Source organism: Mastigoproctus giganteus, chromosome 8 (assembly GCF_048544385.1).
Source record: "Mastigoproctus giganteus isolate SK-2022 chromosome 8, ASM4854438v1, whole genome shotgun sequence".
In the NCBI taxonomy this organism is placed as follows: domain Eukaryota; kingdom Metazoa; phylum Arthropoda; class Arachnida; order Uropygi; family Thelyphonidae; genus Mastigoproctus; species Mastigoproctus giganteus.
Window position 1 is genome coordinate 198762179 of NC_143582.1, and position 19224 is coordinate 198781402.

Sequence of the window (19224 nt, forward strand, 5' to 3'; positions counted from 1 at the left end):
CCCTGACTTCTAATCTCTCTTGGCACAAGCACATTACAAATATTGCTTCCTCTGCATCTAAAAAACTTGGTTTTCTCTTTCGCTCTCGGCGTTAGTTTTCTTTCAAACAGCTGCTCACTCTGTACAAATCGCAAATCCGTCCTACCATGGAATATTGTTCCCACATCTGGGGTGGTGCCCTCAAAACCTTTCTCAGGCTTCTAGGTTCCATTCAGAAGAGGGCAGTTAGGTTAATTAATGATTCATCTCTAACAGAGTCTCTCCACTCGCTGTCTCATAGACGCACTGTTTCTGCTGCTTGCCTCTTCTACAGATACTTCCATGGGCACTGTTCTTCTGAATTGGCTTCTATATTCCCCGCTCTCTCTCTCTTTTAAAATAGTCTAACATGTGCCGCTACCAGCCAACATCCATTTTCTGTCCAACTTCAAACTCACAGAACCAACTTTTCATCTTCCTCATTTATTCATTGAACTGCCGTTTTCTGGAACAACCTTCCTTCATACGTATTTCTTGAAAATTACAATCTACAGAAGTTCAAGTCCAATGTCAACAAATATCTTCTTTCGTCTTCTGAACCTCCAACCCAAACACGGTACTAAGTACTATAGGTTATAATACCTCTCGTGTTTGGGATTTTCATAAAAAAATTAAAAAAAATAAAATAAAATAAATGCGACACTTTTAGTACGCAGAGACAAAGGATATCCCTGATTGCGAGTTTGCGTTAAAATTAAATGGTCCAATATCGTTCAGTCTTAAAACTCCAGCTAAAAAAATCATTATAACATGCATATAAAGTGCATTCTTATACTTTCTTAATATACCTATAAAAAAATTACACTGAGTGGCCAAAAAATTAGAACCTTTTAATCATTATACCTTTGCCCGAATTACAGCCCATACACGTCGTGGTATATATTTCATTAAGTGTCTCATGGAGTCTAACTCCAGATTTGACTATTCTTCCATCAGGATATTTTGTCTGCTGCTATATTGTGGTCGGTAGAGAACTGCGAAGCTGAACTGCCCTTTCCAAAATATATCCCAAACATTCTCAATTGGATTCAGGTCTAAAGAATGAGCGACCTGAGTAGATGTTCGAAATCTTTGAAATGTACCTCGAACCATTCAGTTTTTAATTTTATGCACGCTGGATGGTTTCTATGTCGTCTTGAAAGAATCCTTCGTTGGTTCTTAACGGTATGAACAGACCCAAAGTCTTTCTACAGAGCATAGCCCATAACACCTTCAGTCGCTAGAAGCAGTCTGGATGCATCTTCAAGAGGTTCACTCCACACTTTCATCCTACTATCGGTCAAAAAAGTTTAAATGGAGAGTCGCCAGACCACATGATCTTTGTCCACTGTTCCACAGTCCAGTCTTGGCGTTGAAAGAAATGACTATTTTATAAGCACACGACTACCAAACCTCAGCTTCTTCAACTCACCTCTATACTTCGATTGGAAATGGATCTTCTTTGCTTCAATCGAATTTTATAGTCATTTTTTGCATACTAGATCTTCTATTCTAACTGACCCACAATTCGCTTTAAATTCCTAAGAGTCTTGCCCTTGGAGTACCGAATTTCTCTGGCATTTTTCCTTTCATTACTACCTTCTGCTTTCCTCTTCCACTCATTGTATACTTTTGAGATGGTTATTTTCGATACACCAGTGATTTTCTCTGATTTCTCAATTGTGGCTCCTGCTAAAAGTGCTCCAACAATAACGCCTTTCTGAAAATCGGAATGATTGCCTTGTTCCTCATCACTGGATCAAATAAGAAGCCTCACAGTATTTATCTGATACCAAGTAACTTGTGATCATACCACGTGACAAATCACATTTGGATACCGTACGTTCTGTTGAAGCCAATTGCAAAAGGTTTCTAATTTTCTGGAAAGTGATTGTAGGTTTTTATAAGTTTTGTTTCATTTCCTAATATCCATTTTATAATAAAATCTTACGCTATTATATAAAGTTCGGTTCGAAATATAATGAAAGCAATTTTTAATAAGAGTTTAATTATATTAAAATTACTATAAACATAAAGTTTATATTCTTTAAATAAATTTACAATTTTTAAAGAATACAAATTTTTTGATAGTGATCTTATATTCAAAAAGAGAATATAAATATTCTTTCTTAAATTCAAAATCTAGTGAATACAGATTTATTCAGACACCTATTGTTTTTCCAAAATATTTATTACAATTACAAAACCAACTCCAAAAACTGCGGTTAAAGGAAGACCTGCAACTAGGTGGAAGGATGGGGTCAGTGAACTTTTGGGCGTGGCATTTTGCGATGCCGCTCGTATAGCATATGATCGATGTAGTTGGAGGATTTTGTTGGTGGCCACAACAGCTCCTCAGGGAACTATGTGACTGGAAGAAGAAGATGACTCTTATCATTAACGTAATAAGGAAAAATTGAATTTATAAGAAATCTCATCACATTAAAAGATCTCGACAAACTCAGCCACGTTGCGAAAAAGGCCCATAAAATTTCTTCACGTCATCTATTCGGTGTGAGGAGGACAGCGATTTTACCAACTGTGCTACCCACGAGTGCAGATACACATTTCCATGCCCATGGAAATGCATATTTGAAAGGCATTAGGCGCCAAATCAGCGTTCTGATGGGCTTCTATGACAGTTTGAGGTGTAGGGCATATGCCCTCGAAGAAATTAATATGAGGAGGCCATCAAGCTCTCAGTTGCCCAACTCAACGCCAGAGATGACTCCTGTGCATCAGGCAACACAGCGGCAATCTCAAAGGCAATGTGCTGGTCCTACAGGAACTAGTTATTGTTGGTGACTCTATTGTCAGGAAGATGGGGAATATATTATTCAAAAAGGACAGGTGGAACAGAACCAGGGTATTCTGCTAGGGGCGAGAGCTGATGACGTTGTAGGGCAGATATCTTTTAAGGGCGCAAAAGGTAATATTGTTGTACACGTTGACACTAATGACCTTAAGAGTAAGAGATCTGCAGATTTACTTAACAAGTACAGGTCAATGCTGAAAAAAATTCGTGATTTAGGGTTAAATGGAAGTGTCTGCAATTCTGCCTACACACGATAGGAAGGAGTATAAGATGAGAGACTTTTCAATCAATTCAGCCCTGGATAAATCGTGCAAGGCCCATGGGGTAGAATTTTTTTTTTCAGCGTTGTTTTTTCTTGCTAACAGGAGAGACTCCTTCTACAGGGGTGGGATACACTTAAATAGAAGGGGTGAAAGAGTGTTTGCTGATGCTATCGAGGCAGTGTTAGGTGGGTGGGTGGGAAAACTGCTAGTTTGGGGTGGGATTCACGAAATAACAGAGTAACAGTAGCGCAGGTAGAGGCGAAAGTGATTCTTGCACTGCTTCTATTGTAATGAACAGCAGCCAAGAGAGCAAGTTGCTGGAGACTTCAAGGGCTGCTGGGAGTCATCATGGAACAAGTAAATACATGGGCTCTAAGGGTAACTAAGAGTAAGAACAGGCGCATATATACTGACATGTACACCAATACTAGGAGTTTGGTAAATAAATTTGATGAATTTGAAGTACTGGTCAAGACATCAAAAGCGGATATTGTTGGGATATCAGAGACGTGGTGTCACACTGATATTAGGAATGCAGAATTGGAATTTGGGGAGTACAATGTGTACAGGAAGGATAGACAGGAGAGGAAGGGAGGAGGGGTTAAGCAGTTAGTTAAGAAACACATAAAATCTAAGGAAGTGCATCCAGTTGACACGGGTGGACAGTGCAATGTTGAATCTGTTTGGTGTGATATAAGCACTGGGAAAAGAAAAATGAGAGTAGGAGTATGTTACAGGCCTAATGACTCTGATGAGTACAATGAACAGTTGTGCAGAGAAATAGGGTGGGCCAGTAAATCAGAATGTCTTGTAATTGGGGATTTTAACTTCCCAGATATTGACTGGAACTTGTGGGATGGTGACCCGCACGCTAGCAAGACCTTTGTGGATTTATTGGAGGATTGTTTTCTACACCACCATGTTCAGGGGCAACCGCAGGGAGTAATACTCTTGATCTGATTATAAACAGTGATGACTCTTGCATTAAGAATTTGCAGATAAAGGAACCACTAGGTGACAGGGATCAGAGTGTACTGGTGTGGGATTTACTTAAAGATGTAACTACCACCAAGGGAAGGGTTATTGTTTTCGTAAAGGTGAATACAGTGGTCTCAGACTGTTTTTAAATTCAATACAGTGGGATCAACTGATGATGCTACCAACGGTGAGTTTTAAATGGGAAGCATTCAAAGAATTAATCTTGGAGGCTATTAGGCTTTTCATGCCAACTAAGACATACTGTTCAAGGTTCAGGCCTAAACGGATGTCAGTGAATTAATGAGGTTCGTGGCAGAGAAATAAAATGCATGGGATGCATATAAATTATCAGGCAACACAGAAGCCTACGGCTAGTATGTAATCAAATCACAAAGGAGGTTCGGCAGGCAAAGGCAGATTACGAAAAATCTTTGGAAAAGGATGCAAAGAAAAATAGTAAAGAGTTCTTTACTTATGTAAACTCTAGAAGGAAGGGATGAATCAGATTGGTCCATTTAACATAGATGGTTCGACTATTGATGATCCTGTTTAAGTAGCTGATAAACTGAATGAGTATTTTGCATTTGCATTCACACATGGGAAGTTATTCAAGGAGGGGAATACCACAAGTTTATCAAACTCTAATAGGGAGCTAAGTGATTTTATAATAACTGAAAGCAAAGTGGAAGAGAAATTGTTGAAGTTAAACATAAAAAAGGCACCTGGGGTAGATGAGATCTATCCAGTTATATTGAAGGAGGCATCGAGGGAAGTTAGCAAACCCTTAGCCATAATTATGAGAACATCCTTAGATTAAGTGTGGGCTCAGCTGACTCGAGATGCGTAAATGTATCCTCAATTCACAAAGGGGGTGCAAAGTGTGACGCAAGTAATTATAGACCTGTTAATTTAACTTCTGTTTCGGGGAAAATAATGGAATCACTGGTTAAAGAAGCATTGCAGGATCATCTAGACAAGACAGCAGTAATAGTTCAGACACAGCATGGGTTTGTTAAGGGGAAGTCTTGTCTGACCAATTTGATTGGATACTACGATGTGGTCACAAAGGAACTGGAGGCAAAAAATAATTTTTATGTCATATATTTGGATTTCAGGAAAGCTTTTGATACTGTTTCACATGGAAGACTGCTGTACAAATTGGAACGGTATGATATTAAAGGCAAGTTGTTGTAATGGATAAAGGAATGGTTGAATGTTTAGTAATGTAGGCATCCATTTCTTTTTCTTACTAAACCTACCTGTCTCACAAAAAGGATTTACTAATTGTGAAATTGTTGTTTTATTGGTATCATTGAATCGGAAAATCTTTCTCAAAATTCGTCTTTGATATTCACAAAAGAGTTTGAAAAAAAAAAAACTGTTTTTAGACTATAAACACACATTTAGACACGAAAGATGTTACGGTCGCTTAGCCACGAACAAACCAGTATGGAAGATTTTGTGTAAGTGTAACCTAACAACCACTCTTTTGGCATGCGGACGGGTCTTCTGGCATATTGCCACTCACTTAGTTTTCTAAGAATTGTGTAGGTTACCAAAATAAATTATTTATTTCAGTTGGAGTAGTACGAATTTCGATTACTCTGTATTTTGTTGAATGTCTGAAGAGTGCAAAAAACGTCAGCATAGCATTTAAATTTATTCCATCTGTTCTTACTAGCATGCAGCCCTCGTGGGTAGCAAAGTTGGTAGGATCGCCATTGTCCCCACACCGGCTGTAAAAGACCTCAGTTCGAATCCCATCGATAAAGCGAGGAACTTTTATGGGTCTTTTTCACAACGTGGCTGAATTAGTCGGTCTCAGGCGAGGGTAGCATGGTTTTTTATTGGGGAAACTCGGCTTTTTCGTCCAACAAAACAGAAAATCGACCTCAGAACACAGACAATATACACGGAGAAGCATGGCCTTAGTCGCCAATGCTCCTAAAACCCAATAACAACAACTAGCATGCCGCACGTGTTGTTAAACAATTTTGCGATATCTTCCTTCGATTTTCCTGTACCTAAACCGCCCTTTTAACCCCACTTCTATCCTCCCTCTTCAGATCATGCACGCATACAATCAAAAACTGTACGTGACAATTATTTCTGCTCTCAGTGAAACTGAGATTTGAGCATGCGCCAGTTGAAATATCTGTAGAAAAGACACGCACAGAAACTTAATATCCGTAAGATGATTTTGTGAGGGAGAGAGAGACCACTTAAATGATTGCTTTCCGTTAAATAGAGAGAAGAATGTTTTTGGAACACCACTGCTAGAGTATCATCGTACGCGTAACTTCTTAAGACATGTCGGATTGGGGGAAAGTCATTCGTTGTCATTCGGAATTGAAGTAATGCTGAGAGCGAAGGTGAAAACCTGTTTGTTTTTATTCTGAGGAAGCAATAAGTGAAATGTGTTTGCGTCATAGGTTAAAGGGTTAAGGTTATTCCAAGTAGAAAATTCTGATTTCGTCTGGCTTTTTAAAGATATTACTAAAGACAAAATAAATTATTTATTTTGAGAGGTAAAAATAAGAACTTGAGACACACTTCTTCTAAAATAGAATGAACGAGGACATCAGTTCTTCTCCTCAAATTGCATTGGTGAAGATGCAAGGATTGAGAGGAGGATCAACGGGATCATCTCGCCCCTTAAATTTGGAAAAATATATTTTTTTAAAATGTAAAAATGTTTTAATTTCCCTTTCCTTTCGAATATTATTTCTACGTATCCTTCTTTCAAGCTGTACATATAGTTGTAATTAAATATCAGAGAAGAAAAATGCATGATATAAAAACTAACAGTTAACACAAAATTGGATTCATATTGGATTGGTCTATTGGTCTATTGGATTCATACTCTCCAGTCAAAATATTATGGCCACTTACTTAATAATGGCTCTGTCCTCCTCTCGCCGTCACACGTGAGGCATGGACTTTATAAGACCTCTGAACTTTGCAAGGAAGTATGTTGTACCATGTCGCCAGGATTGTACCCCGTAGATCTACGAAAGTTCGTCGTGGAACATCCAAGTTCTGGATCTGTCGATCCATGTAACCCCATAGATGGTCTATTGGATTCATATCTGCAGAATTCGGCGGCCAAAGTAGCACTTGGAAGTCACTTTCATGTTCGGAGAACCACTCTCAAACAATACTGACAAAGTGGCAAGGTGCATTAGCTTGTTAAAAGTCAGGCATTCCCACACCTGGTGGAAAAGATCGGGGTTCGAAACCCGTCGATGACGCGAGGAACTTTAATGGGCTTTTTTCACTCTGTGGCTGAGTTAGTTGGTCTCAGACGTAGATAGCAAGGTTTATTCCTCAGAAAGTGGGTTTTTTTCGTCCATCAAAACAAGCAAATCTTTTACATCATCATGAGGTGATGTAAAAGATCAGTCACAATGGATAGGCAGCTTTTAGCATTCAGAGTGTGCTCTAGTGGTATGAGAGCTCCAAAATATTCTGAGGAAACATTCTCCCCCGTACCATAACACTGCATCCACCTACCTGTTGTACTAGGACATCGTAATGATTCAATTCCGCAGTTGGTCACCGTATCTCCATCTACCGTACACGCAGCACAGCACGAAACGGATTTATCGAAAAAAAAAAAAACATTTAACCGATTGTTAATGGCCCAATGAAGCCATTCAGATGAAAACTTTAGGCTTCGTTGGCGAGGGGATGGCCATGAGCATGAGCATGGGTACCTTGATCAAATACTTGCTCCTGAGGTCCATACAGAGAAGGCGGAACAGCCTACATTCATCTTTACCACCCATGAACCATGTACGCCCTCCACTATCCGTCCAATCTTGGAACATCTTAACTACATCTCCGCCAACAGTCCAAACATTCTGTAAGATATAGATCTTACAAATATGGAGAGTTAGAGTTTATGGGAAATTTTTGTGATTTGGGAATAAATTATTCTTTGGTATGGTAAAGTCCTTGATATGGAAACGGAAATTTTGATGTTTCAGAAATGCATATAGGGCAGGAAGGGGTGGGGGGCGTTTATGATACATTTTCAGCGCCTCATGAAAGAAACGGATCGTACGGGAAGGCAAGGCAAGGGCTGAACCCGAAAGCAATAATAAGAATGGCATGTATAGATTAGAGGATATTCAGGACTAAAACAGAGGGCTGAAACATAGACCGACAAAGTTAAGACATGAAAGTCACTGCAAGTGGTTAATATTAGAGAAATTATACGAGAACGAAGAAAAAACTTTCCGTGGGAAAGAGACGTAAACATGTGGAAAAATACCACTTGAACTGGAAGATGCCAGCAAATAAGAAAAAAAGGGATTTCTTGAGAATTGTCACGATTGGCGGTAAATGAAGAAGGGGGTGGATGGAGTGGAAGAATAAAAGAGAGGGACGGGGAAAATAAAACGACTCGGAGTTAAGAAAAAGGGGAGCCATGTGAAAAATGTAGGTGAGTGAGGGAAGGCCTGAAGAAAGGGGGGGGGAGTCGATACGAAGAGAAATAAACTAAATTTTAGAGAGGTTGAAGAGATGAAAGACAACTGAGTTCCTCAGGAAGATAGGAGTAACTTTCTACGGAAAGGCATACTCAAGGAACCTAAGATGCTTCAATGAGTATTAAAGAAGCTGAACGTCCCGCTGTGACTTTTGCCTATAGCACAAAGAAGGAGTCTCGCCTTAAAAGGAAGACGAAGGTAGTCTAAGTTCGAGCAGTGTGAAAGATGAAGACAGTGGTGGAGAGAGCCAGGCCGTATATGGGAATCCCGTAAGAAAGAATGACTGGCCTAAGTCAACTACGAGATCAAAGACAATCTTAGCCCGAGTATTCAAAGAGAAGCTGAAGGATGCCACAAGAAAGATCCTGAGATGCGAGAAGGAGACATTGATGCAGAAGAATCAAGGGATAATAGAAGTAAGTGCATTTTTTAATTATGCTTTATATAAGTTAAGATAGGAAAGCACGATAGAAAGGAATTTGTAATATAAGAGAATTAATATAAAGCGAAACTTTGAGGATAGCTTAGTATAGTACTAACTCGACATTAGACACTGTCTTTTATGTTAGATAAAAAGGGCAAGATTATAATAGAATAGATAAGACGAAAACAGTTAATAATTTCTAGTGTAAGAAGGATGGAAGAATGAACAGTGACTCATAACATTAAGGAAATTACCTAGAGAAGCACTGGATATGTACTGGATATAAAAATCTTTATTGTACAGTAAAGATACAATATGTGCCCCCCACAGCCAGGAGGGCAGGGGCTAAATGTAATACTGTAAGATTAATAACTTTAATAATGTAGAGGATGAATAACATACTATGAGTCTGTGGTTGTAACAAAGGTATAGCTTATAACTAAAGGAGTCTCAGAGTGTGTTGAAATAGGAAAGTTGATAAGGTAACTCTGTATGCCAGAATTATGAATAGTGGAAGTTTCTACTGTACTTAATACGCTGTATATATGTTTTAATAAATTTGTACCTCAATATAGTATGTAGAACACTTCCGTATAATACTCTCCAGAAATTAAAACGAAAAAATCGAAAATCTTACATTACAGTAACAAATAATTGAAAAATCAATTGAACGCAAATTAAATTTCACGTTTACTCGGGACTCGAATAAAATCCAATTTAGCATCTATCGAAAACCTTCTAACACCGGTATGCTTCTACATTATAACAGCTATCACCAGTTCGCCTACAAAAGATCGATTATCTTTAATCAATTTCTAAATGCCTACAAATATTCAACGACGGAATCTGTTTGGGCTCAGAAATACAAATATTAACCAGCAGATTCTTAAAGAGGGGTATCCCCTTGCTACAATAAATCGAATTAGGGTACAAGCTAAGGACAGGATACAAAATACTACACCAACCAACAATAGTAATATCAAAAAATACTTTATTTCTGTCCCACATGTTGAACAGTGGCACAAACACTTAATAGATTCTTTAAAGATGCCGAATTTAAAATTGTGGCCAGGCCAATACGGAAATTACACACTATACTGAACAATCGCTCGGTTCTTTCCTTATTCTCAACACAAATAAAGGACCTAGTATACAACATTTCTTGCGGTGAATGCGACTCGTCTTATCAGGGTTCAACCCGGTTTCCTCTGAATTTTCGTGTTAATCAACACGCGGGCTCAGTTCATGCTTCTCGTTCAGCAGCGTCAGAATCAGCCTTTCACGCCGTTAACGAAAAACATACTTTTTTTATTTAACGAGGCCAGAATACTTAGTGTCCAACGTGATTATACGTTGGACACTATCATACTATCTAATGTTGTAATAATTTATATGTTTGATTGTTATTCTGAGTTGAGTCATTGCGAGATACATACACTTCGACTGCTTAGAGAAAGCTAATCTGATATATATAATCCTTGGAAGTGATAAAAGGAAATCTAACACCCTCTGATCCCTGTAATCTTCCGTGAAATAAACGAGTATAGCATTCAGGTAGCAAAAGTGGGCCTTGGAAGAGTGAAGGTCTCCTTCGTCTGGCACAACGTTGGGCTACCATAAGTGAATACTTGGTTCCAAGGTTAGCACAATGTCTGCAGTGCAGACATGGTGCCAACTGTTCTTCTTTGCATGCTTTGCCAAAGACTTCTCATAATCTGTCTTAGCTTGCCTAATCTCCCTTTGTAACTTGATATGAAATATGAAAATTTCATATCTGACTGAACAACTACCCACAGATCTTTTTTTTTATTTTTCACTACTCTGAGTGTAGTACTACACTGTCGATAAGTTACTGTGGTATTACTGCTATTATATGCAATACTTGCATATGTCAATGTTAAACTTCGAATGGCATTTCTCAACGACCCAATTTTTATACATCTTGTTGCAGTAGCATACCATCATTACTGTCATTAACCATCCTGCCAGCCTTTGTATCATCTGCAAACTTTGACATTAATCCCGATATACCTTCATCAGCGTGATTAATAAATATTGAAAACAGCAATGGGCCCAGCACTGAACCCTGGGGGACTCTACACTTAACATTAGTCCACGAAGAGCAATGCCCATTGATAACTACTCTCTGTCTTCCTCTACTTAACCATCCCGTTATCCGTAGCAGTAACTTGCCCTTAATGCTACACTGCTTCAGTTTATACAGCAGTTTTATGTGCAACAGTATCAAAAGCCTTCCTGAAATCCAAGTACATGATATCAAAATTATTTTTTTCCAACCAGTTCCTTCGTCACTGTATATCGTAGTAATCTACCAGATTCGTTAGACAAGACCGCCCCTTAACAAATCCATGCTGTGACTGGGTCATAATTGGTTGCTGTCCAGATGGTTCTGCATTACTTCTTTTACCAGTGACTGTATTATTTTCTCTGGAACAGATGTTAAGCTAACAAGTCTGTAATTACTTATATCACTTTTTGATCCCCCTTTATGAATTGGGGATACATTCGCACATCTCCAATCAATAGAGACGTCACATGAATCCAAGGATGCCCTCAAAATTATGGCTCCTTTGCTGCCTCTCGTAATATAATTGGATAGATTCGATCGACCCCAGGTGTCTTTTTTATGTTCAGCTTCAACAATTCCTCTTCCACTTTCCTGTCAGTTTTCACAAAGTCATTTAACTCCCCACTGGAGCTTGATAAAATTCTGGCATCCCCACCCCTTCATATATGAATGTAGGTGTAAAATACCTATTCATTTTGTCAGCAACGTGAGCAAGGTCATCAAAAGTTAACCCATTGACATCAAGTGGCTCAATATGATTTTTTTTATAATTCCCTTTCTTATAATGTTAATATAAGCATAGATGTCTTTGTTGCTTTTCTTTGCCAAAGACTTCTCATAATCTGTCTTAGCTTGCCTAACTCCCTTTGTAACTTGATTACAGATTAATTTATCTCTACCATGGGCTTCTGAATCAAGTGATAATTTATATGCATCCCATGCCCTTTTCTTCTCTGCCATTTGTCTCAATAGTTCATCTGACATCTATTTAGGTCTAAGCCTTGAACAGTATTTCTTCGTTGGTACGAAAAGCTTAGTAGCTTTTGTGATTACTTCCCTAAATGCTTTCCATTTAGAAGTTGCCATTAATTACATCATCAGTTGGTTCCACTGTATAGAATTTAAAAACTGTTTGATCCCACTATAGTCACCCTTACGAAAGCAAAAGCCTTTTCATTTATCCTCGACAGTACTCCCCATATTCAAATTCAGCATCAGTTATGCCTGAGTGACATAACCTCTCCAAGATCAACTATTGCTGATTTTGGAGAGGTTGCTGAGAGATGCAAGAGAGGGACGCGACCGTGTTTGTTCCTAATCAAGAAGACGTGGATGAATCAGGCAGATGGGCTGAAAAGTGACAATCCAGGTTTTGTTTAACATTGATAAGTGCAAGATGCTTAGATAACAGTAATCGTAGAATAACACCATTTGGATAACTCCAACTCAAGATAGTTGAAGGAAAAAGCTAGCGGTAACTGAAGTTCTCTGATCAGTGCAAACAAATTTCATTCCATTGTACGTATAAGGCAATGGTTAGGCCACACCTGGAATGCTGTCTACTGATTCTTGAAATCCTCATTTTAGGTAAGACACAGATCTGTTAGAAAGGATACACAGAAAGCAATACGATTAGACGGTAGTCCAATAGGTTATTCTTACTAAGAAACAGAAGTTCTGTAAATTACAAACTCTGAAATTGGGCTTTTGAGTGGTGAGATAATTGAAGTGTATACGGCTTAAAAATGGTTAATTAAACTAAAAACGGATGGAATCTTTAATCTTCCTCAGATGATTCACACAACGAGACATATTTCGAATGAATTTAAAGAAGATTTGGACAAATTATCTAATAATATTATCACCCAAGTGACTAAGGAGAAAACTCTCCGCTTAAAGTACAGAATATAAAACTGACGAAAGACTGAAGCAAAGTTTGGCAGACAGTAAAATTCATTGTAATTGGAAACTCGCTTCAATTATTTATATAACTTATTTATTTTAACTTATTTCGCTTATTTCTTTAGCGCTGTATACAAAGAAATCGTAGTTAATGTTGGAGTAAGGATATAAAAAAATACCATATCCGATAGATTGCTGGTTCTTCCGGAGATATTGAAGGATATGGCACCATTTCCTTCTATATTTCTGGTCTATTGACTAAATCTGTTGATGATATCGTTGATTAACTCTTCAGGAAGCACATTTCACGACCAAGACTGCGATCTGCCAGTTCAGGAAACCGAAGTATGATGCCCAGTTGGAAGTCAGCGCTGTGATACACCAAGGCAGTCAGAAAGAGAGGCCATACAAATCTATGTAACACCATTTCGGTGGTATTAGCAGACTTGAGGGTCGTCCCCAAGTTTGAATCAATATTGGAGTAAGGATGCAGAACAATTTACAGTTTTGGAATCAATGAGGTAATTGGGATACTTTTGAATGAATCCAAATGGTCTCACGCCGTCAATAACACCAAATTTTGAATTCGATTTGAGTTTAATGTTCAGATTATGTAATGCTCTGATTCATGCTGCAGACCTGAATAAGAAGGATACTCCACTAATGTCATTATTACAGATATAGCCAGTATAGCTGCTCCAATATAAGCATTCTTCTTTTCTTAAGTTGCAATAAAGATTCTCTCTCTCCATCATTCCTAGTCTGCACGGTTCGCAGATTACAAATATATTCCTAGCGAACAGGGTAAAATTTCTGAATGAATTTCGCATCAACTGTCAACTCTGAACTCATAATACGAGAACTCATAATCTCGTACGTATAAGAAAGCGACACATAAGCTGAGCTAGATCTAGCCTTGATGGTACTTTGTACAGAATAATGAGAAGAAAAGATCCTATTTTCAAAACCATTTTATTAATGTGTCCAGTTTTTATAGCACATTGTTCAAGGCTACTGGGCAAGTCTTATGCACTGTACTTATTGTACAGTATAGTTTTTTGATCTTTATGTTACGTTTTATTAACTGTACAAGGAAATGTCAAAGGAACTTCCCACAAGAGAACGGGAGTACGCTTCAGAATCATTTTGTAAGAATTTTCTCCATAGTATCTGTTCCAAGACACAAAACAAGCTAGAAGATCCTTTGGCAATCCCTCATTAATTAATTGGGAAATTCAAAAGGAGTGCGAGTCGTATGAGAAACCTCTCCCCCCTCAATATTTTCGTCCACGAACATTCTTTTCTGATTCTTTAAAACGTTTCTCGAAACTGTAATATTTTTGAACCGCGTGCACGTAACAGAAGCGTGCATACTTGATCGCGGTTCGCCGATTATAGAGACACTCTGTAACTATACCCACCTTTCGGATAATGGAATCCTTATGATAAGTAATGTATCAAAAAAAAAGTCTGTGGTACCTTTGGAGTCATTCACTGCCAGACAGCCAGCTACCAGAAGCATTATGCATGACCAAAGTGATTTAGCCTAATGTTATGATAGTAACAAGGGGGAGGTTATCAAAACAGAGACACGTTCGAAAAAATCCTCTAAATGAGCCACGATGTGATCGATAATAGTGATTCCATGGATGACGAATACTCCAATCATTTCCTAAATTCCTTTTTATCTATTCATTTTTGTTACACATACAAGGTATACCTTTCGATATACCTTCAGTAATTTTGCAGAAATATGTGGTGATCTTATAAATTTATAAGATCGCCACATATTTCTGGAGATAAGAAACAGCCTCTAAACCTACTTGTATGCTTTACTAATGTCTACGTATAAGTAATGTCAAAATTATTTCTTGCATCCTACTACTGTGTGACCACATAACACTGTAGTAGGATGCAAGAAATAATTTTAAGGTTATTCAAACAAAAATTTTCCTCTACAAAGCCGTGTTGGATCCGTTTAGGATATTATGGTTTCAAGATTTCAAGATGAGCTTGTAATTCTTCAGAATCTTTGGCCACGTTGACCAAATTTATTATGTCTGATTTAGTATGTGGTCACAGACCGATCTGTGACCTATCGCAGTACTGTATGTTGTGCGGGCTGGAGAACTCAGTTAACTCACTGGATAAAACCTGACTCCATTGTATGAAATTAAATAATTTCCCCCAGTGAAATGACCTTTAATAATTCTTTCAGTCTCTGACATAATTGGAATACAGACTTCTCCAAACAAGTCACAATTGTAAAAACCACTATATCACGAAGACATCCTCAAATATACCTTTGACTACACACTCGATCATCTTCTCCACCACTGACGTCAAACTAGTCTCACCTTGAGACCTTTTCACTTTGTGGATTGAGGAGACGTTGGCACTTCTCCAATCCAAAGGGGGGAATTATCTCTGAATACAACGATGACCCCATGATTAACTAAAAAGGTTTGGTGCACGCCTTTGCAACCACAATCAACACGACCCGATAAGAAACATCAGTAACTACGACTTACCCACTTTCAAACTCAGTAGTTTTATGCTAGACCCTCTTGCGTAATATCAATATCACATATCCTAATTTTCTAGAGTACATAGCACAGTATCCTCCAGCCGAAAAGTTAAAGTGGGTGTGAAAATTTATATAGCATTTAATCATTTAGCTCACCAGAGACATCTGCTGTTAAGATGAATACAGTCGAAGGAGTTTCTCATTCCACAGAATAATTACCTTTCTTGAAATTAAAACTCTTGCTCTTGACTACCAAATCCCAATTGCCATAGTTCATTTTAGAACTCATGGTAACTTGTTCTTAACGGTTCCCATACTATCATATATGTGTTATTACCCTGATAACAGGGTCCTCGTGGATAGCACAGTTGGTATACCCACCGTCTTCAACGCCAGGTAGAAAAGACCTGAGTTCGAATCCCGTTAATAACGCGACGCGAGGAATTTTTGTGGATCTTTTTCACAACGTGGCTGAGTTAGTCGGTCTCAGGCGAGGTAGCATAGTTTTTTTCTTCTGGAAATTCGGGTTCTTCTTCCAGCAAACAGAACACACGCAATTGACAGACAGTATAAAATATATACGGAGTGATAAGGCCTTAGTCGCTGATGCTCCTACAACAACAGCAATCTCTCTCACTGGAATTACCGAACAGCTTTACGTCATCTGCTCACGTCAATATATTTATATTTGCGAGAAGAAACGGTCCCCAATTCTTATAGCAAAAAGAAACACGCACTCTGTTTAAGGGTCGGCCAGAAGGTTCCCAAAGATTTTTAAGTGCTTTCACATGATGCCAAGAACGACAATGTTGTCGCAAGCGGATATGACAACCAAAAGAAGTATTTAACTGTGCTCTGTCATCCAACGAGTTTCAATTACTGTAGTAACAGAATGGCAGTTGTGGTCCTCCCTAATTTATGGTTAAAACAATGGGATGAGGAAAGTGAAAGAAATTGGTTGTATTAGCATTAGTAACCAGTAATAGCAAATAATGAAAGGGAGCAAACTTATACAGTATCAAAAACAAAAAATCTATCCATCTATTCTATACATCCCCTTGAACAATTTATCTAATCTTTCCTTAAATTTATTTAAACTATCCACTTCCACAACACCAGATGGAAGCTTGTTCCAACAATCAATTACTCTCAAAACTACTATATGTCACGGGCAGAATCCCATGATCTATCCTAGAAGCCTGTCTGCACTCTCATAGACTACATATCGGACTGTACAATTACTCCCAGGTGTTTTTCGTTTTCCAACACCTTGAGTGTGGAGAACTAAAACGATTTTGGGATAACAATTCCAGAATAACATACCACCAAAATGGAGTTATTCTGGAGTTACTGTGACCCATATGCAGCACTTTGTATTTATCAATGTTAAACCTAAATTGTCGTTTCTAAGTCCATCTGCTTAATATTTTTAGGTCTTGCTGCAGTAGTAAACCTTGATTCCTGCCGTTAATCCTGCTAACCTTTCTATCGTATGTAAACTTAGACATTGTGCTTTATGTCTTCATCAATATGCAACTTGCCTCTAATTCCACACTACTGAAGTTTTTACAGCAGCCTTTCACGTGGAACACTGTCAAAAGGTTTGCTAATATCTAAAATACATGATGTAAAAATCATGTATTAACAAGCCCATGATATGATTGTCCATAATTAAAGAAGTAATTAAGGATTAAGATGATCCTGAATTACTTCTTTAACTAGTGACTCCATTATTCTCCCTAAGACCGAAGTCATACTTATTGGTCTATAATTACTCACTTTGCCCTTGATCCCACTTTATAAACAAGAAAGATATTCGCACATTTCTATTTGTAGGGATTCTCCCGAAGCTATTCATCCTTGAATTCTTCTGAATCCAAGGGTGCTTTCATTATAGCCAAAGATTTGCTTACCTCTTTTGCTTCTACTTTTAATATAATTAAAAAGAGTCCATCACTACCAGGTACCTTATTTATATTTAGCCTCAACAATTTCGCTTCCACTTTCTTTTCAATTACCACAGAACCATTTAGCTCCCAGTTATAACTTGCTACACTTCTGATATTCGCATCCCTAAGGACTTCTTCACGAGTGAATGTAGATACAAAGGATTCATTCAGATTTTCAGCAACCTGAGCAAGATCACTGATAGTTATGTTATTCATATCTAATGTTCAATGTGCTTCATCCCTCTCCTTCTAGTGTTACCATAAGAAAAGAATTTTTATCCAAAGAATTCTCCTAATCTGTCTTGGCCCTTAATGACTTGACTGCAGACTCGTTTGTACTTACTGTACGTTTTTGTGTCCTCTAATGTATTTTTCTTGTCTGTCACCGGTCTCCTCAGTTCATCTGACATCCATTTAGGTCTAAAACTTGAACAATATCTCTTAGTTGGTATAAAAAGTTTAGTAGCTTCAGAGATTACATCCCTGAAAGCTTCCAGTTCAGAATTTGTTGTTGGTAAGATTTTCAAATCTGTCTAAGATTACTGCGGTCACTTGTACGAAAGCAAAAGCCCTTTCCTTTGCTTTTGACAGTAATTACACCTTTATTTTATCATAAAAAGTATTGCTTTCTCTCGATGCCTCTCAATCATACGCGTATAAAAAGCAGTCAATAAAACGCTGGCAGCATGGTGCAAGGTGATGCAAGTGCACCACCTTTGCATTTCGAAGTAATACACAATTTTTAATATTTTCATTAATTTATAGAAACATTAAAACAAAACAAATCCTTTCTTTCAAAACACAAGTACTTTCACCCACCGAAATGGGTACGCAATGTGTATGAAAATGAATTATTAAAAAGTATATTCTGAAATGAAACATGATTTATTTTAAAACCAACAGGTGTTAGATTTTTGCAGTTATAATAACAGTAAAACGATAATACTAAACTCCATTTCAAATTGCATAATGAGAAGGTATATTTGCGTGTCAGTTATTGACATTGGCAATTTTCAAAGATTATATATGAGCCAATTTACCCGTGGCATCAGTTCCAAGATGGGTAATGCAGGCTAAAAGATTCTCCAACTATCCCTAATTGAAATTCAAAAGAGACCGCACAAAATATCCCAGTAATCGCACGATATTAATCATGGAAGGTATCTATTAGAGGTCGAAAACAGGCAATATTTGTGAACTACGTGCGTGCACGTACTAGAAGCCTTGCATAGCAACTTACCTTGATTGAAGTCTTCCGATAACCGAGACACTACGTAACCCTATCGCAGTACTCGTCTTTTCGGATAGTGGAATCTTTAGTTATGGTGTCAACGAAGTCCGTCGTACCAGCTTTTAACTTTCGGAGTCTTTCACCGCCCGTTGCTGTAGCATCAAAGAACGCCAGCTACGAAAAGCATGCTTGCTAAAGGTACTGCATGTACGGCGTGACGTAGGCCTAGAGTTATGATAGTAACAAGGTGGGGGTTGTCAAAACAGATACACGTGCGAAAATATCCTCTCACTAAGCCACGCCTTAGTGTTTGAGAAGAATTTTCACGTGACCCAGCAGGAGTTTAAGTGATAAATAAGAGCCTTTGCGTGAGGTGTAAATATGGCATTCGATTTCTAATTCATCTTTTGTTGAACGTGCACAACACATTAAATACATTAAATATCTATATAAGTAACGGATAACCTGCATTTTTTTTTAATGAAAACCCCAAACACCACGACAGGTATTAGAATCTATAGTGCCGTGCATGGGT

General features: G+C 38.1%; 1 protein-coding gene across 1 annotated transcript in view; it reads right to left on the reverse strand.

Moving 5' to 3' along the window:
* The window catches only part of LOC150082160 (uncharacterized), a 40988-nt gene extending 22088 nt beyond the window's left edge, over nucleotides 1-18900 (reverse strand). Inside the window, exon 1 of the mRNA XM_090379148.1 lies at nucleotides 18699-18900. The gene's annotated coding sequence lies outside the window, so the exon portion shown is untranslated. The remainder of the gene's footprint in view (nucleotides 1-18698) is intronic.
* Nucleotides 18901-19224: the final 324 nt, after the last annotated feature.